We start from the raw sequence: 21,000 nt of genomic DNA, 5'->3' as shown, positions 1-21,000 counted from the left end.
GGATTGGGTTTGTGGGGGAGCGCCGGCTACCAGCTCTGCTTGTCTGTTACAGCTGGGTGGTGTGGGGGGAGATGCATGAGCTATTCTGGGGTGAGGCTCTTTTGTTTGCAGTCGCACTATAGCGCCATTTAGTTTCACTTACATAACATGAACTAAACTTATGTGCAGGCGCTACAAATAGTATATTTTCAGAAATTTAAATTGTTACAGGGAATTTTATGAAAACCTAATGAAAATGCTTTTAAATAATGTTATGAATTTTTTTTTAAGTCAATTAAATTTAAAAAAAAGAAAGTGCTTCAGTTTTGGACAAAACCCCTACCGCCCATCATGAAAGCTGGAACGCCCACTAGTGGGCAGTAGGGACCAGGTTGACTAGCACTGCTATATTCTGTAAAAACAAAGAGAGTTGTCCATTTCTTTTTACTGAGAAGAGAGGGTAAAAAATACATTTTCACCCAAACAAAATGGACAGATATCCTCTCATAATATTATTAGTTATTTGCTTATTTGTTGTTCTATTTAGTCTTCTCAGAAATAGAATTGCAAAAAGCACAAGGCACAGCAAATGAAGGGTTTCACTAGGCACAGTTTTAATAGTTCTTGTATAGTCTGTCTTCCTAACCTGATATTAATTCATACATACTATGGAAGTGGGTACAGTATGCAATTCTCTATATAGGACAATTCCCTCCTGTGTGACAAAGATTGATTGATGACCCCCTACATGCAGGTTTTCTGAAGAAAGGTTGAAAATGGTAAACGCCATTCAGAGTCATTCGCTATAAGATGGGCATCAAGTAAATTCAATAGATGATAGATAGGTGATAGATAGATAGATAGATAGATAGATAGATAGATAGATAGATAGATAGATAGATAGATAGATAGATAGATGCTTTCTGCAACAAGTCATATCATTTTGTACAATAGGATAAAAAAATTTATAGCTGGTGATAAGCAGAAAATCCTAAAAACAAAGCCTTAAAGCATTCAGTGTGTCACTGGAACATCAAGGTAAAATTGCAAATATAATTTATGTGTGTACGGGGAATAGATAATTGGTGGGTGTACTACTTAAAAGCCACTTCTACTATTCCCCCAATTGTAGGAAGGTCAAGCTGTAATAAAGCTGAAGGTGGAAAATATTAAGAAAAATGTTAACATCATTTATGCCACACCATATCCTCATCAAATGCATATGTTTGCTAGAATTTCTCTAAAGTCATCCCATGAGTAGGCAAAAGCAGTGGAGACACTCTCCCTCATGAGTAATAATCTCTTTTTTAAAACAAATATTTGAGAAATTGTCTATCACTTCAAAAAGGTTTGTTTGAAGAAGTAGTGACTTTTCATGTTGTTCAGTCATTTCCAACCCTTTGTCACTCAATGGGCATGGATGGTCTCTCAGTGACTACTTCTTTGAGTTCTCATAAACACATGTTTGTGTATTCGATGATCGTATCAAATCTCTTTGTCTCTGGCTCCCCCCCACCCCTCCAATTTCTTTCAATTTTCCAAAGCATTAGGATCTTCTCCAGTGGCCTTGAATGATGTGTCCAAAATATTTAAGCTTCATTGCAGTGCTTCCAGTGAGCAGTTGGGTTTTACTTTTTCTAGTATAGAATCAACCTATTCTTGCAGCCCAAGATATTCCCAACAGTTTTCTCCAGAAGCACAAAGTGGCAATTTCTTGTTTCTGCTAAGGACAAAGTAGACAGGCTTACCCAACATGGTATCTTCCAGGTATATTAGCTTTCAGTTCTCATAATTGACCAGAGGATTAACCATGTTGGTCGCAGGATTAGAGGAAGTCGATCGATAAAGCTTGTGGTTTGGGAAGACTGCAATAGACACTCTAGTTGTACCTGTTGTTTAACACATGCTGTTTATTATGGTTGTTTTTCCTTTGTTACTCTCTTGTTATTTTTTTCCTCCTTATCTTTCATTCCTTAGCCTTTTTTTTTAATATCGAAAAGAGGAAAGACATTGCAGTTACACCAGTTCGGCCTCTCCTAACGAACAAACCTGCACACAATTTGTTGCTGATTTGAGATATAGTACGTTTGTGATTTACAATTTCTTAGTATAATTTCTTAGGTATATCTATTTTCTATTTGGATAAATAATGTATTTTTTAAAAAAAATAAAGAAGCTTACATATAAACGGATGTCCCTGACTAAAGGCATACTAAAATCAGAAGACACAAATTAGTATCTTTGCTCATGATTATTCATGCCTGGGCCTTTTCTAAGTGCCTTTATTCACTGCAGACCTTGGTTTAGATATTTTATAAACATTTATTCCTGGCTCTTCTTCAGTGTAATTTCAACCCATCACCTCTCATGAATCAGAACACATCTAAGAACTGTAATCTTAATTAATTATTTCATTATGCTGTATAAGCCCATCCGTATGGGAATTTTGTACCTTGACTTAAATAAGCTTTGCCAATGAAAGCACTGAAATCAGTCAAATGTAACTTGCAGGTTGGCATATTTCTCTTGCTTTTTAATCAAACTCATAGTTGTTTTCTGAGGCCAGTAAAGTTATCTACACATAACCAGAAATAGATTTATTCTTTTTCATTGGTAGAAATGTGAAGAAACAATTAGCTCATCAGTATTTCTCCCCCCTCACACAGCCCATTTTGGAATTAGGAACTGCCTAAAGAGTACACAAAGAATCTTTAATGGTCTACAGAGCACAATTTAATTAATTAAAGATAGGAAAATCCATGTATTAACATAACTAAAAAACCTCATATTTGTACCCGCTGTGCTGGAATCCCATATTAACCAACAGACTTGGGTGGTAGGAAAATCGTATTTTCTGTTAAAAATTGGTGTGTGTGTGTGTGTGTGTGTGTGTGTGTATTCAGTCTTCTCAAACTATTTTAAAATTGGAAAGATGTGTTTTTTGTGAAGAAATATTAATGTACATTTTTCTCAAACAGTTAAATACTTGTGATACATTAAAATATTTTTAATATTTAATCTTTTAACATTTTGTAATTTTGTTTTTATGACGTAACCTGCCCAGAGTGGCCTGATGATAAGATGGATACTGTTATGTATTCTTGTATGTACCTTTAAATATTTGGGCGGGAAATCAGCACGTTGCTGATTGGACGAAGCCGCCAGTAGAACTGTATAAAAGGAGAGGTTTTTCCCCCAGCCTGTTGCTGGGTTCACCCTATATTAAAGAGCTGTTGTCACTACCCTGGTCTCCAGCCTCGTTACTTCCAGAACTTAACACTGGCGACGAAGGTGGGATCTCGAGGCTAAGGAGAACCAGAACCGAGCTGAAGCACGATAGACCCGAACCCAGCAAACACAGGGCAGAAAAGCGGAGATGGCCAGTTACACTCCGCCCGCACCGTTTGACCCGGCTAAAGAGAAATGGGGAACATATATGACCCGTTTCGAAAGCTTTCTAGAAGCCAACGAACTGCAAGGAGTTCCAGATAACCGCAAAAGGGCTTATTTCTTAAGCCACTGTGGTCCGGAGGTCATTGATATCGCGGAAGCCCTGGCAGAGCCAACGCCGTTACAATCGGTGTCGTGGCCAACGCTACAGACTTTACTAAAAAACCACTTCGCGCCAACGCCGTCCAAATACGTGCGGCGGTTTGAATTCGGAGAGCGAAGGCAGATGGAGGGCGAATCCATCGGTGACTACATGGCCGCCCTAAGGAAAGCGTCCAAGGACTGCGGATACCGCGACCTAGACGAGGTGCTCCTCGAGCAACTCATCCGAGGGGTCAGAGACATCCGTTTGCGGCGACGGCTGCTAGCGAAGAGCAACCTAACGCTGGCCAACGCTCTGGACGAAGCCAGAGCACATGAAATGTCCACCCAAGCGGCGGAGACACTGCAAAAGCCTCTCCCACCAAAGGCGAGCTCGAAGCCAACTCCAGTACACCAGGAGGAGGTTCAGACCGAATCCGACGGTGAAGATGAGGAAGGGGTCTGCCGAACCGAGAAACGCGACAAAGGGGACCGAGACGAATGCGGAAGCTGCGGTGGTCAACACCAGCGCCAACGCTGCAAGTTTAAGGACGCGACTTGTCGGCGGTGCGGGAAGAAAGGGCACCTAGCTCAAGTTTGTCGAGCGGCCCAACCTTCCCGCCGAAAATTCAAATCGGCCAATCAGAGCGCGGAATCGGCAAGGCGACCCGCGATTGGCTCAAACAAAAAAGGCGCGGATTCAAACCAAACGACTGTGGTCATAGGCCGCGCCTCGACCCAAGTGGAGAAGAAGATCTTCACCAAACCAAAAATAGAGGGAGTACGGTGCCGGCTCGAAGTAGACACGGATCAGCGATCACCATCATGTCCTGGGACACTTTGGCGAAGTCACTGCCGTCAGTCGCGAAGCGCCACCTGCAAGCACAACGGCTACGAGTCCACGACTACCAAGGGAATCGCATCCCTGTTCGAGGGACCACCTCCGTCCGAGTCGAGTACGGACCACACAAGAAGACCCTGCCCATCACGATCGTCGAAGGACCCTGCCCAGTCTGTTGGGACTAGACTGGTTTCGTGCCCTGGGCATGGGAGTGACTGGCATCTACAGAAGTGACTGTAACCTGAAAGACATTCTCTTTAACGAGTTCAAGATGTCTTCAAGGACTGCCTGGGCAAGTACAAGGGGACCCCTATTTCCTTCAACTTAGACCCCAGGTAGCTCCCATTAGGCTTAAGGCGAGGAGAGTCCTTTGCCCTAAAACCAAAATTGACAAGGAGCTAGATAAGCTCATAAATCAGGGATTTTGGTGCCAGTCGATCACGCAAAGTGGGAGACGCCAATCGTCACCCCAATAAAACCAGACGGGTCAATTAGAATTTGCGCTGACTACAAGGCGACGCTTAACAAAGCCTTACAGAAAAGCGCTTACCGGTTCCGTGGTGCAACACTTGCTGCACTCTTTGGGGCGAGGCAAGTCTTTGCAAAGTTAGACTTGGCTCAAGCCTACCAACAACTGCCCGTAGACGCCCGCTGGCGAAGCCCAAACGATTGTAACGCACAGGGGCCTTCAAGTGTACCCGATTGCAATTTGGGGTGAGTGTGGCACCAGGGCTGTTCCAAAACCTAATGGAACGACTTCTGCAAGGGCTCCCAGGGTAGTTCCTACTGATGATGTCTTGATTTCAGGGAAAACGAGAGGAATTGGGGAGCGTTTGAGAAAGGTTCTGGGCATTTTCCGGACAGCCGGATTAAAAGTCAAGGTAAACAAATGCCAGATAGGGGTCGAATCCGTCGAATTCTTGGGCTACCGGATAGACAAGAAAGGAATTCACCCCACTGAAAGCAAGGTCAGGGCAATTAGAAAGGCTCCAGCGCCCAAAAACAAAGCAGAGCTACAGGCATTCCTGGGGCTAGTGAATTTTTACGCGGTTTTTTTAAAAAACAAAGCGACCGTGGCTGAACCGCTGCATAGGCTTTTAGGAAAAAATACTGTTTGGTCTTGGGGAAAGTCGGAAAATAGGGCTTTCGAAGCAGTAAAAAACCTGCTCTCGAGTGACAGCCTGCTCATCCAATATCATAACTCATTGCCCCTAGTGCTGGTTTGCGATGCCTCCCCTTACGGGGTGGGGGCTGTACTCAGCCATAGACTTCCAAACGGCACAGAAGCCCCTATAGCTTTTTACTCTAGAACGATGTCCTCCCCAGAGAGGAACTACAGCCAATTAGATAAAGAAGCACTAGCCATTGTGTCAGGGGTGAAAAAATTCCACGAATATGTTTTTGGGCGGGATTTTGAAATCGTGACTGACCACAGACCGCTACTAGGGATACTGGCTGGCGACCGCCCAACGCCTGTGGCACTTTCGCCACGCTTGACCCGATGGACTATTTTCTTAGCCGCTTATTCGTACAAGCTGCAGCATCGACCAGGAAAAGAAGTGGGGCATGCAGACGCGTTAAGCAGATGCCCACTACCAGGGGCCATCGAAGACCCTACACTGGGGACGCCCATCCTGCTTATTGACTCTTTGGACTCTGGCCCAGTCACATCTAAGGAAGTGGCTCGGGCATCATACCGGGACATTATGTTAAGGACTGTACTCGGTTGGGTACAAAGAGGGTGGCCCGCTGCGCCGGGCGAACGCTTTAAGGAATTTGTTAAAAAACGGGATGAGCTCTCGGCTCAAGGGGGGTGCCTGTTATGGGGTGATCGTGTGGTAATCCCCGATAAATTAAGGGGAAAGGTACTGGACCTCCTCCACGAGGGCCATCCAGGGATCGTCAGGATGAAGGGGCTAGCGAGAAGCTATGTGTGGTGGCCACTCATGGACTCAGAGATTGCTGAGAGGGTGGGGAAATGCCAGGCTTGCCAAGAGTCCAGACCCCTACCCCAACGGCCCCAGTCAGGAATGGGAAAACCCCAAGGGCCCTGGTCAAGAATCCACATTGATTTTGCTGGCCCTTTCCATGGCCAAACGTTCTTAGTGGTTGTCGTCGCATTCTCTAAATGGTTGGAGATCATACTCATGAAATCCACTACGGCCGGGGCAGTAATCGCAGCCCCACCCCCCTTATTCGCAACCCACGGGTTGCCGGACACTCTGGTGTCCGACAACGGGCCGCACCACGGCAGCCCAGTTTGAAGAATACTGGCAGAGGAGGGCATCCGACATGCCCTCTCTGCGCCTTTCCACCCTGCGCCGAATGGCCTTGCAGAGCGATCCGTCCGGAGCGCTAAGGAGGCATTGTCCAGGCTCAAGCCAGGTGACTGGCAAACAAAGATAGACTTTTTTCTGGCCGTTCAGCACAGAACCCCAAGCACTGCTACAGGCAGAAGCACAGCCGAATTATTGATGGGACGGAAACCCGTGCCCACTTGACTGCTTGAGTCCCCATTACACACCAGAGGGTTACAAGGGGGAAATAGACAAAACAAGGGAATTGGGCATAGGCGACCGAGTGTGGGCCCGCAACTACGGGGACGGCCCAAGTTGGCTCGCAGGGCAAATAATAAAAGCAACCGGCCCAAAGTCATACTTGGTCGAATTACAAGACAACCGAGTATGGAGGCGCCACATAGATCAGATAAGGAGACAAATAACTGAACAAACTAAGCCACAGGAAACAAATTATGACCCCTCCTTATTTGAACCCACAGCTGACCATGACCCGGGGGAGGCGCAAGACTTAGCTGAGGTCCCGGAGGTCCAGCGACGCCATCAGGTTTCCAAGGGAAACGACAGGGAAAATTACAAAAGTAATCCAGGGCCGGATGGCCAAGAAAAAGAGTCTGCAAATAATCCAGGGCCCGATGGCCTAGAGAAAGAGCTGGGAGGAGAAAACAGACCCTCCGAACAGCTCAAAACACCACCCAGGACTGAACCGCGCAGGTCTGAAAGAACTAGGAGACGCCCAGGTTATTTGCATGACTACGTCGAAAAATAACATGTAAATAAAATGTAAATAGAGGCAAAGTGTTTTCTGGGAGGGGAGGAGTGTTATGTATTCTTGTATGTACCTTTAAATATTTGGGCGGGAAATCAGCACGTTGCTGATTGGACGAAGCCGCCAGTAGAACTGTATAAAAGGAGAGGTTTTCCCCCAGCCTGTTGCTGGGTTCACCCTATATTAAAGAGCTGTTGTCACTACCCTGGTCTCCAGCCTCGTTACTTCCAGAACTTAACAGATACCATATAAATTTAATAAATAAATAAACTGTTGAGGGATTCTGCAAAGAACATGAAACCCAACAAGTAATTGCAATCCAATCTGCATATAATTCTGATGCTGATTTATAACTGTAATAAACTCTAAACTAATATATTACTCAAGAAATGCAAATGATATATAAGCTTTGTGACACTAAGGACAGATATTAGAAGGACCTAACAGTCACAAACTGTTAAGTTCGGGCAATGAAGAGGCAGGAGACGATACAAGTGACAACAGCTCTTTGGTTTATTGTGGTCCCAGCAAAAGCCAACAGGCAAAAACCCCTCTTTAAATAGTACTTTGGCTGAGGCATCAGCCAATCAGCAACGTGCATTTTCCCGCCCAAATTTCCCTCCTAAAATTCAAATACATTACACAAACCATCTGCCCAAGTAAGACAATTCTCTAAGATGTAATTCCTTAAAGAAAAAAGAAAGATTTCTGACTATAGAACTTTGTCAAAACAGAAGACTACAACTTATGTAAGAAGACTTTTATGGTTAGCAGGAACTATAGAAATGAGACCTTGAAAAAAGTTGCAAACAGATCATTGGAAAGTCAAAAGAGAGGATTCAGGGAAATAGTGCTTTTGTGCACATGTGCATGCGTGACTAAATGTATATCATCTAGAACTCACCTACAAGAGAGACAAAACTTCTTAAATTCATGGTCTCTCTAGTCAAAAGCATCGAAGTGGTGGTAGCTAAACAGCAGTCTGAGAATTCCTTAAACGAACAAAACAAAACAAAACAAAGCCAGTTTCATTCTCACATTTCTTCCTGGGCTGTAACCGGATCTTTATGCATCTGAGAATGTTAAATTAAATTAAGTGTATAAATTAATGGGATTCTAAATCCCAGAGAGGGTAAAGGAAGATTGCCTAATTGTATCTGGCTGCTACCACACTGTTAGTTCTAATGCACATTTAGAAAAGCGGGGGGGGGGGCAGCGACAACTGCCAACAACTTGAAAAACTGGCAAAGGACCCATCTGCTCCCTGCACCCAATTGTGCTAATTTGCACAGCAGAAGAGAGAAGTAATAAACATTTCTTGAAAACTATGCCATTGTGCCACGAGGTATCCCAGTTTATTCCAAAGCCGAATACAGCAACCATAAGGTAATCTTGGCATTACATCTCCTCATTCTTGTTCTACAGAAGACACTACATGCGTGCCAAGATAGTGAAACTGGACAAGCATTGTCTGTACCAAAGAGATAGATCCAGAGATTCCAAGATTTGTCATTCTGTTCCCTAAACTGTAAACTAATTTGGTTCTTTCCTCCTCACTTGATAGGAATTCTAAGCCACTAGTCTTCTACTATTAATAAATGCATTTCCGTCCATCTGAAATGGCTATCTTGTGCATTTTATTTCATTACACTCTGTTCTAACAGTATATCACCTGTTAAGACTTGCAGTGTTCTGCTGACTCTGAATCAGTTACTCCATGAACTTCATGCAAAACTTATATCTCTTGAAGCATTATCCTGGTTTTTAATTACATAGCTGCTGGAGGAGAGAGGTGGCTAGGGGCACACAGACAGGCTTTTAACTCTTTGTTTCCATTGTTGAAGTTCTAGTGATTTAGTGACACCAGGGCCTCTGGTGGCTCAGCAGACTAAGTCTGTCTGTTATTAACACAGCTGCTTGCAATTACTGCAAGTTCAAGTCCCACCAGGCCCAAGGTTGACTCAGCCTTCCATCCTTTATAAGGTAGGTAAAATGAGGACCCAGATTGTTGGGGGCAATAAAAGTTGACTTTGTATATAATATACAAATGGATGAAGACTATTGCTTAACACATTGTAAGCCACCCTGAGTCTTCGGAGAAGGGCGGGATATAAATTCAAAAAAAAAAAAAAGCTGTAAGACAAATTTTAAAGTCTTTTTCAGAAATAGGTATTAATGGCATACTTGCTCTAAGTCCAAAACTGAGTTGAGACATCTAAACTATGGTTCAATATTGGAAATGGTCAGTGTGTGTGTGTGTGTGTGTGTGTGTGTGTGTGTGTGTGTGTGTGTGTTCATTTCAAAGCCATAAAGTTAATTTGTTAATATATATAAGCTATTTAATCATTTTAATATGATATGATTTTTCCATACACTACTGGCCAGTTTGCCGTTAGTAAAAATAGGTACAAATGGACAGTCTGTTCTTGACTTTAACCTTTAAACAAGCAGCAGTGTTTTTGCTTCAAAATGGCTCTATAACTAGTTTTAAAGTTAGTGTCTTCTCTTTGGGGGAAAAAATGAAGCAAATGGTAAGGGAAGTAGAATGAAGTCTAATAAAACTAGAATTTTTACGCATGCAGGCTCTGCATATTACTAATGCCATGTACATTTCCCTATGTGATATTTCAAAACTTAATTTTAAACTCGTATTTTAGCATTGGCCATCAGTCTGAAATGTTAATTCTGTGACATTAATGTCTTAAGAGAAACCAGAAATAAAGATCTAAGTTAACACCAATAATGAGTGCATGGAGACAAAGTGTAACTCACATTACACTAAGCATGCAAGGCAATAACTACTCCAGTCCTAGATAATGTATTAGCTTGATTTGATCCAAATGATTTAAAATGTTACACATCGACAAATTATTAGAATTAGTTATGCAGAGCCTCTGACTTTCCCATGGAAAAGAACTTAATGGGCTATCAGTGCTATTCTACAAACAATACTTTGATTACAACCTATAAAGCCTAGATAGCTCCTGACTATTTGAAAGATTTCTTACAGAACAGTTAAATACCAAGCTTGCAGGAAAGAGGGAATGAAAACAATATGGTTTCCTTATTGGAAAAATAATTTTGTAATGTCTGTCCCAAGTCAAAACTTTCCAAAGTTCATAGAACTCTCATAAACTATCTCTCCCAAGGAGATGCATGTGGTATGACCAGACCAAAACTGTGGTAGAATTATTTTCATGGGGAAAGGTTCTCCAAATGTACTCAGGTACATGCAGAGGAGAAGACTCCATATCTGGGGAGGTACACATATGCATTATATGGCATGACATTTCCCTCAAGAACTTTGATGGAGCAGTGGTTAGAATGCAGTACTGTAAGCTAATTCTGCTGACTGCTGAGGTTCGGCAGTTCGATTCTGACCGGCTCAAGGTTGACTCATCCTTCCATCCTTCCAAGACCTGTAGAATGAGGGCCCAGAGTCTTGGGGGCAAATGCTGACTCTGTAAACCATTCAGAGAGGGCTAAAAAGCACTGTGAAGCAGTATACAAGTCTAAGTGTTATTGCTAGTGCTGTCTATCGAGATTCTCAGTCATCCAGGTCATGGTTGCCCCAAAGGTGCTTTTCTTTTTCTTTCTAGAGGCAACTGGATTTTCTGGGGGTTTTTTTGAAGATGTTTCGCTTCTCATCCAAGAAGCTTCTTCAGAACTAAAAAAGTTTCTTGGATGAGAAGCGAAACATCTTCAAACAAATACCAGAAAGTCCAGTTGCCTCTTGAAAAGAAAAGAAAAAACACCTTTGGGATATTGCTAGTGCTATTACTCAAATATGTGAACCATTTTCATCATAAGTGGGGATGCCTTATGATGGGCCAGAGGAGCACCTGTAGCCTCGTGTTTCCATGCATCATGTGTTTTTTGAAAGAGTGGGTTTCAATGAATGACATCCTCACCATCACCATCATCATTATTGAATGTGGATAACTCGCATATTGATGTTTCTACACCCAGACACTGCGTGATTTCAATTTTCATCTCTTCTTCAAAAGAAAAGCTATTTGTTGTAGTAGCTGACGAGCAGTGCAACTTAGACTCTGGCCAAACAACTTCATTCGGAACCCAGATAGTACTTCTGCAGAAAGCAGCTTCTTATATTATTAGTATCCACCACAATATTGGAGCCCATAGGAGGGGAAAAGCATCTGAATTAGAACTCACCTTTCTGCCATCTGTGAAGCAACGAAGAATTGTATTGGCAGGCATTCAAGTTTAACCCCTGGGTGGTTTATTCCACAGACACCCACTAGTTTCAGTTTAAGTGCCAAATTAAAAATACACAGACACATCCTGTTTCTACAGGCATTAAGTGTCGGTGGTTTCAAGTGCCAGCTTGTTTCTTTTTTTATTTATTTTTTGCTGTTTGTCTGTTGGCTCTCTGTTGTTCGTTTAATTTGTTATTATCTTGTTTCTTGGTTTGGGTAATTATTTTTAACAGTTTTAATGAATTGTTGGTATTCATGTTTTTAATCATGCTGTGAGCTGCCTTGGGGAGTTGTTTGAGGAAGAATTGTGCGATATCAGCCCACCCATGCATTAAGATTGACACTGCATTAGCCTGTTGGAGAATTTAGAACAGCACCTGGGATCCTGTTTTATGGCACAACAGTAAGAACTGTTCACCTGGCAGGCAGGGCATTTTTAATGCTTATTAGTCTCCACTACAGATCAGAAACATGGAGTTGGCAAGTACTATGGCATCTGAAGCACTCCTAGATGGATCCATGTATTCCCCAATTAAATAATAACTTTTCAAAAGACTGAAAGGTCTCACAGATGGCACATCTCTTGCAATGTCAGGGTCCTATCACAGAGTGACAGTGGTGGGATTCAAGTAATTTAACAACCAGTTCTCTGCCCTAATGATTTCTTCCAACAACCAGTTTGCCAAACTGCTCAGACAGTTAACAACCGGTTCTCCCGAAGTGGTGCGAACTGGCTGAATCCCACCACTGCAGAGTGAGATCTGTGAGATTTCTTAAATCAGCATTGAGATCTTATCTTCTGAGAATGAGATAAAAGCACTATCGGGAACAAGAAAGAAGTCTTGGTCATGTCATGTCACTTGTCCCATGACCCAGCATTTTGGAAGTGCAAAGACCAAATAGGTCTTATTGTCAATTGGGGGCAGTTGCCTGAAGAAAATTAGTAGGAACTTTGAATCTGAAAGTTCAGCTATGATGCTGAGTCAGGTTCATTAGAAAGGCGGGTTGTTCTGATGCAAAAGCCAGAACAGCCATCATTTGCACAAATTGGATGCAAAATGCAGGAGCTTTTCAGGGATTAATAAGAGACATTAAATCACATTTGGCTGGAAAAAAGAAAAGAAAAACCATATTTCCAAGTAACGAGCTATGCCAAGCAGTCAGTGAAAATTTCAAATTTTCCCATAAAAAATATCAATTGACCTCCCCTCCCCCTTATTTTAATAGTCTGCAATTTGGGTGTGTATTTGTGTGCGCGCACACACACAGAATTGATAGTTACAGCTTCTAGAAACAACACTATTTCTTTCCTTGCAAATTACATCCTGATGAACATCATCTGATGCTCCTCTATGCCCTATTATCAAGTCATTAAGGAAGTCCTTATGGGTGTTCTGAGAGGGAGGAGGACTCTTGATGGTGTTATGAAGGATCTAGAGTTATCTGATACATCCAAAATGGGAACCTAAGACAAGAACTCTCGTGGACTACTTCATAAAATCAATCTTTAAATATTTTTATTCATTAATGATACATGAACTACTGCATTTCCTAGTAATGCATTTGATGGAAATAAAATCTTGCACCATTAATTTCATCTCATGGCTAAGTAGCTCCACTTTCTTGAAATTGTGATTTACATCCATGTTCCTCCATAAAGAGATGTGTTCACATGCTTTTCTTGTATACATCTAGCAATGGATTCATAATAGACTCAGATTACACATTCCTTGGGATACAATGGATGTATCAGTGGTGGGTTTCAAATTTTTTTACTACTGGTTCTGTGGGTGTGGCTTGGTGGGCATGGCATGGCTTGGTGGGTATGGCTTGGTGGGCATGGGAGGGGAAGGATACTGTAAAATCTCCATTCCCACCCCAGGAGTAGGTTACTGCAAAATCCCCATTTCCTCCCGGAGCTGGGACTTGGGAGGCAGAGAATAGATGGGGACAGGGCCAGTCAGAATTTTTACTACCGGTTCTCCGAACTACTCAAAATTTCTGCTACCAGTTCTCCAGAACTGGTCAGAACCTGCTGAAACCCACCTCCGGGATGTATGAATCACCAAACATGTCCAAGAATGACACGGATCCTAAAGATAGTGACACATTGCTAACAACCTTTAGTCTAGCTTTGTTCCAGACTATTTGAAAGTAACAATCCTCATTATCTTGACCAGTTTGGGTGACATCCCCTTCTGTCCTCACAGAGGTACTCACAAAAGGAAATAAGCAGACCAGAGCTGATGACATCCTTTTCCTCAGATCACTTGATCTGGTGGCTTCCTTGATTTCCTCGTGGAGATTTTCAAGATATGTTCTTGAAAATCTTGAGAAACACCCGCTTTTATCCATTAGAAAGAAAGAAAGAAAAAAGGTAAAAGCAGCTGAATATAAGCCCTTTGGAATGAAGTTTGGGGTATGACTCAATACAGTTACAGATTGTCATAAATGTTCATCGATTTGGACTTTGAAATATATTTCCCTCATCCCTATCTCCAAAAATATAAGCTTCTCCATCTATTTCACAATTCCCTCTTGCTTCTGTAGTATTTTTCTTTCTTGCTACTTCTTTATCAAGGCATGATTTTGCCCATTCAGGAATCAAGTGGAACATGGCAGGTATAATGAATTTCCAGATGGCCAGTCTTTCCATCCAATATGCAGGGACTGAGACAGCTGTAATGATTATTTTAAAATACCCAGACGTTGTATAGATATATATATTAGGGTTTTTTTTATGAGTATGCAGCACCGGCAGAGAATTGATAGCCAGTCATAACATGTCAGTTCTGAGTACAGAAATGTCACAGCTAATCATTGCTCAGCTATTAGTTGAAATTTGGTATATCGCATAGCCCTTTCAGCTTCATACTAAAAAGCAAAAAGGAAGGAAGGAAGGAAGGAAGGAAGGAAGGAAGGAAGGAAGGAAGGAAGGAAGGAAGGAAGGAAGGAAGGAAGGAAGGAAGGAATCATGATATCATTTATTCCAAAGTTATATTTCTGTATTAGGTGTCAGGGTTCCAAGTAATAGATCCATAGCAAACAGAACTCTGAGGCAAACAGGTTCCTCAAAGAACAGGTTTATTGGACATATCATATTGGCACAGACTGGTGAAAACTGACCCTAAAGATTACCGTGGTTTTCACCTAATTAAAAGTGAAAGTTTCCCCCTCTTTCCCAATCAGTCCACCACATTGTGTCCGAATATTCATCAAGAGCTCACATTGGCCCAATGTCTGATTTTTTTCAGCATAGACCACCCTGTCCTTGAATAGCTGGGTGGACTGGACATTAACATTTATGTATGACAAGTCCATGTATTTGCCATACACTAAATAAATAAAATAAACATGGTCCAATGAAGGTGCTGTCCAGTTGCTTGGAAACTTCACTCCTCCTCTCTTCAGCCTGTGGGAATCCTTGGTTCTCAGGGGAAACTATTTTGTTTTGGCTACAAAACCCCAACTATCTCTATTCCCCCCCCCCACATCCCTCATCACCGTTGTGGCAACACTGAAGCCTCCAAGATGGCCTCAGTCAGGCCAGCTTCAGAGCTGACATTAGGATTAATTTATACAGTCTTATCATCCTGCCACCTAAGGAACTCTGGGAGTTGAAGTCCACAAGTCTTAAAGGGGCTAAGGAACTCTGGGAGTTGAAGTCTACAAGTCTTAAAGGGACCAAGGTTGGAGACCCCTGCATTAGACCTCAAGCTGAATTTTCAATGGCAGAGCATAGCCCTTTGAAAAACCCACCCAGCCCATTTTTGCCTTCTCAAGGGAAAAGGAATTTGGAAATCTGAAAAATGAAACGGCAGAAAAGATTGGGGGGAGGGGATGCCATTATTTCCCACCTCCAAGCTGTTATTATGAGCCCAGCAAAGCTTTAGATCTGGCAGTTTCTCCACATTAGATTCTCTCTTTCTTCTGTCCCAATGGTATTGTACTATTAATATCCCATTTCTTCCATTTCTAACAGCTAATATCCTTTTTTTAAAAAATGAGAAAGAAGCTGAAGATCTACAATATCTTATTTAACCAGGGCAGAAGATAAGACTGTTTCTTTGAATCAATCACAAGCACAAAATTAAGTTAACAAAATTAATTTTACAGCAACATAGTCTCTATATATTAAAGTATTCAATTATTTTCCCTGTTCCTTCCTTCTAATGAGAAAAAAAGATCACATTCTAGTATAAAAGAAAATCTGCAAGAAAATATTACTTTTTATTCGTTGCATGGCATATAGTAGCAAGAAACATAAATCACACGTATACCAAGGAAGGGTTAGCTCCCAAAAATAACTAATAAGGGTGAAACATAGTTCTCAGAGAGAATGGCGCAACTTTCTTTATCTTCATTATGACACAAGTCAACCAGATATGAATGTAACAAGAAGATGTTCCTGCTGTAGGAGAAGTGCAACTATAGTGGAACCCAAGAAGTGAGAAATATTTCCAAAGAATTAACTATCAGTACTAAAGCTAGGGTGTTCTTCTTCTTCTTCTTCTTCTTCTTCTTCTTCTTCTTCTTCTTCTTCTTCTTCTTCTTCCTGCTTCTTCTCCTCCCCCGCTCCCTCTCCTTCTCCTTCTATCATTAAATTCAAATTATCTCCATCAAACATTATCAGATTGCAAGGGGTTGTGCTAATATATTGGGGAACTCTAGCTGCTATAACAAAGGGATTACCTGCTGAACACATATAGTTATTTGTTTTTTCCCCATATCATGTTGTTTTCCATTACACAAGGTGCCTTTTAACCTATACAAATTCTGTTGGTTTAATTAAGAAAGGTTTGCTCATCTTGAGTTTAGGATTTTTTTTTATTTGAATAGAATAGAATAGAATAGAATAGAATAGAATTTTTTATTGGCCAAGTGTGATTGGACACACAAGGAATTTGTCTTGGTGCATATGCTCTTAGTGTACATAAAAGAAAAGATACGTTCATCAAGATATTTGCATTTATATCCCGCCCTTCTCACCCCGTCGAAGACTCAGGGCGGCTTACACTATGTTAAGCAATAGTCTTCATCCATTTGTATATTATATACAAAGTCAACTTATTGCCCCCAACAATCTGGGTCCTCATTTTACCTACCTTACCTACCTTATAAAGGATGGAAGGCTGAGTCAACCTTGAGCCTGGTGGGACTAGAACCTGCAGTAATTGCAGGCAGCTGTGTTAATAACAGACTGCCTTAGCAGTCCAAGCCACCAGAGGCCCTGATTGAGGCTGTACTTGATCTTCTAAAAATGGTTGAAAACCAGAAGTGTTAACTAGTGAACAATCTCAAGACCACATGAATCGAGCACCTTACTCTCTGGCACTATGTAGGTCAAACAAAAAAAAAAATATTGTGAGAGACTGAGAAGTTTTGTTTTTTTTAATCAGATTAATTAATTAATTCACAGAATTTATTAACAATATTACATATGATTTGCACTTCTTCGCTCCTTCCAAAAGTGTACATCATGATCAGGCAATTCAAAAAGTGGGCTTCTGATGAGTGCTCCAGACCTGGACACTGGTGGGATTCAAATAATTTAGAAATGGTTCTGTGCCCTAATGACTGGCTGGGTGGGTGTGACTGCGTTGTCACATGACTGGGTGGGCATGGAAAACTCGATGTCACTTGCATGGGTGGTGCCAGTATGGGCCAGGCGGGGTTGGGGAGGGAATTCAGGGGTCTCCGGTGTGGCGGGGGGGGCAGAGGAAAGAAAGAAGGAGGGAAAGTGTCCTGCCAGCCAGTCACTGAAGAACCAGCATTAATGAGAGATGCGGCTCTACTGCCCAGGGGAGGGAAAGCCTCTCATTTTGTACACACCATCCACTGCTGGTGGATACGCATGTTTGGGTAGTGTAGCAGGTCCATCCTGGGCCTGGAAGTTCTGCCGCTAGTCCAGCAGACTGGCCTGAGCCATGGGGTTTTTTTTATTATTTTTTATTTTCCCTATGGGGAGCTACCAAAATGGGAAGCGCACCTCTGCCTGTGTAACTAGGGGGAATACTCTCCACTCCACAAAAAAACAATGGCTCGAAAGCGGCTCCTCTGCCCCCAACCACCCATTCTCCCACTTCCTTCCCCAAATACCTTGGAAATGGGGTGTGCCCTAATGGCATGTGGGAATGACCTTGGGAGACTGGGCCCAGAGACACTATTTATTGGACCCTCAAGTAAAAGACGGCATAGTCTGCAGCTTGATAGTCGGTGAGACAAGAAGCTCAGACAGGACTGTTAAGTTCTGGAAGTAACGAGGCTGGAGACCAGGGTAGTAACAACAGCTCTTTAATATAGGGTGAACCCAGCAACAGGCTGGGGGAAAAACCTCTCCTTTTATACAGTTCTGCTGGAGGCTTCGTCCAATCAGCAACGTGCTGATTTCCCGCTCAAATATTTAAAGGTACAAACATGAATACATAACACTCCTCCCCTCCCAGAAAACACTTTGCCTCTATTTACATATTTATTTACATGTTATTTTTCGACGTAGTCACGCAAATAACCTGGGCGTCTCCTAGTTCTTTCTGACCTGCGCGGTTCAGTTCTGGGTGGTGTTTTGAGCTGGTCGGAGGGGCTGTTTTCTCCTCCCAGCTCTTTCTCTGAGCCAACGGGCTCTGGATTATGGGCTGACTCTTTTTCTTGGCCATCCGGCCTTGGATTACTTCTGAAACTTTCCCAGCTGTTTCCCTCGGGAACCTGATGGCGTCGCTGGAACTCTGGGACCTCAGCTAAGTCTTGCGCCTCCCCCGGGTCATTGTCAGCTGTGAATTCAAATTGGTATTGGTCATGGTTTGTTTCATTTGGTTCGGTTTGATCAGTTATTCGTTTCCTTAACTGATCTATGTGGCGCCTCCACACTCGGTTGTCTGGTAGCTCTACCACGTACGATTTTGGCCCGGTTATCTTTATTATTTGGCCTGCGAACCAACTAGGGCCGTCCCCATAGTTACGGGCCCACACCCGGTCGCCTATGCTCATTTCCCTTGTCTTTTCTAGTTCCCCCTTGTAACCCTCTGGCGTGTAATGTGGATTCAAGCAGTCAAGTGGGCACCGGAGTTTCCGTCCCATTAGTAATTCGGCTGGGCTTTTCCGGTGGCCGTGCTTGGGGTTCTGTGCTGGACGGCTAGGAAAAAGTCTATCTTTGTTTGCCAGTCACCTGGCTTGAGCCTGGACAATGCCTCCTTAGCGCTCCGGACGGAACGCTCTGCAAGGCCATTCGACGCAGGGTGGAAAGGCGCAGAGAGGGCATGTCGGATGCCCTCCTCTGCCAGGTATTCTTCAAACTGGGCTGCCGTGGAATTGAGGCCCATTGTCGGACACCAGAGTGTCCGCAACCCGTGAGTTGCGAATAGGTGGCGCAGGGTTGCGATTACTGCTTCGGCCGTAGTGGATTTCATGAGTATGATCTCCAACCATTTAGAGAATGCATCAACCACCACTAGGAACGTTTGGCCGTGGAAAGGGCCAGCAAAATCAATGTGGATTCTTGACCAGGGCCCTTGGGGCTTTTCCCATTCCCTGACTGGGGCCGTTGGGGGTAGAGGTCTGGACTCTTGGCAAGCCTGGCATTTCCCTACCCTCTCAGCAATCTCTGCGTCCATGAGTGGCCACCACACATAGCTTCTAGCTAACCCTTCATCCTTACGATCCTGGGTGACCCTCGTGGAGGTCCAATACCTTTCCCTTAATTTATCAGGAATTATTACACGATCACCCCATAACAGGCACCCCTTGAGCCGAGAGCTCATCTCGTTTTTAACAAATTCTTTGAACCGTTAAGCCCGGCGCAGCGGCCACCCTCTCTGTACCCAACCGGTACAGTCCTTAACACAATGTCGGTATGATGCCGAGCCACTTCCTTAGATGTGACTGGGCCAGAGTCCAAAGAGTCAATAAGTAGGATGGGCGTCCCGGAGTGGGGTCTTGATCGCCCCTGGTAGTGGGCATCGGCTTAACGCGTCTGCATGCCCCACTTCTTTTCCTGGTCGATGCTGCAGCTTGCGAGTAAGCGGCTAAGAATATAGTCCATCGGGTCAAGCGTGGCGAAAGTGCCACAGGCGTTGGGCGGTCGCCAGCCAGTATCCCCAGTAGCGGTCTGTGGTCAGTCACGATTTCAAAATTCCGCCCAAAGACATACTCGTGGAATTTTTAACCCCTGACACAATGGCTAGTGCTTCTTTGTCTAATTGGCTGTAGTTTCTCTCTGGGGAGGACATCGTTCTAGAATAAAAAGCTATAGGGGCTTCTGTGCCGTTTGGAAGTCTATGGCTGAGCACAGCCCCCACCCCATAAGGGGAGGCATCGCAAACCAACACTAGGGGTAGTGAGTTGTGATATTGGATGAGCAGGCTATCACTTGAGAGCAGGTTCTTTACTGCTTCGAAAGCCCTATTTTCTATCTTTCCCCAAGACCAAACAGTATTTTTTCCTAAGAGCCTATGCAGCGGTTCCGCAACGGTTGCTTTGTTCTTTAAAAAGACCGCATAGAAGTTCACCAACCCCAGGAATGCCTGCAGCTCTGCTTTATTTTTAGGCGCTGGAGCCTTCCTAATTGCCTTGACCTTGCTCTCAGTAGGGTGAATTCCTTTCTTGTCTATCCGGTAGCCCAAGAAATCGACGGATTCGACCCCTATCTGGCATTTGTTTGCCTTGACTTTTAATCCGGCTGTCCGGAAAATCCCCAAAACCTTCCTTAAACGCTCTCCCAATTCCTCCATGTTTTCCCCTGAAATTAGGACGTCATCAAAGTAGGGGACTACCCCTGGGAGCCCCTGCAGTAGTCGTTCCATTAGGTTTTGGAACAACCCTGGTGCCACACTGACCCCAAATTGCAAACGGGTGCACTTGAATGCCCCCCTGTGCGTTACAATCGTTTGGGCTTCGGCTGTGCGGGCGTCTACGGGCAGTTGCTGGTAGGCTTGGGCCAAGTCTAACTTCGCAAAGACTTGCCCTTGCCCCAAAGAGTGCAATAAGTGTTGCACCACGGGAACCGGGTAAGCGCTTTTCTGTAAGGCTTTGTTAAGCGTCGCCTTGTAGTCAGCGCAAATTCTAATTGACCCGTCCGACTTTATTGGGGTGACGATTGGCGTCTCCCACTTTGCGTGATCGACTGGCACCAAAATCCCCTGATTTATGAGCTTGTCCAGCTCCTTATCGATTTTTGGTTTTAGGGCAAAAGGGACTCTCCTCGCCTTAAGCCTAATGGGGGCTACCTGGGGGTCTAAGTTGAAGGAAATAGGGGTCCCCTTGTACTTGCCCAGGCAGTCCTTGAAGACATCTTCGAACTCGTTAAAGAGAATGTCTTTCAGGTTGCAGTCACTTCTGTAGATGCCAGTCACTCCCATGCCCAGGGCA

This window comes from Ahaetulla prasina, chromosome 3 (genome assembly GCF_028640845.1).
Source record: "Ahaetulla prasina isolate Xishuangbanna chromosome 3, ASM2864084v1, whole genome shotgun sequence".
Classification (NCBI taxonomy): Eukaryota; Metazoa; Chordata; class Lepidosauria; order Squamata; family Colubridae; genus Ahaetulla; species Ahaetulla prasina.
Note: the sequence above shows the minus strand (reverse complement) of the source record.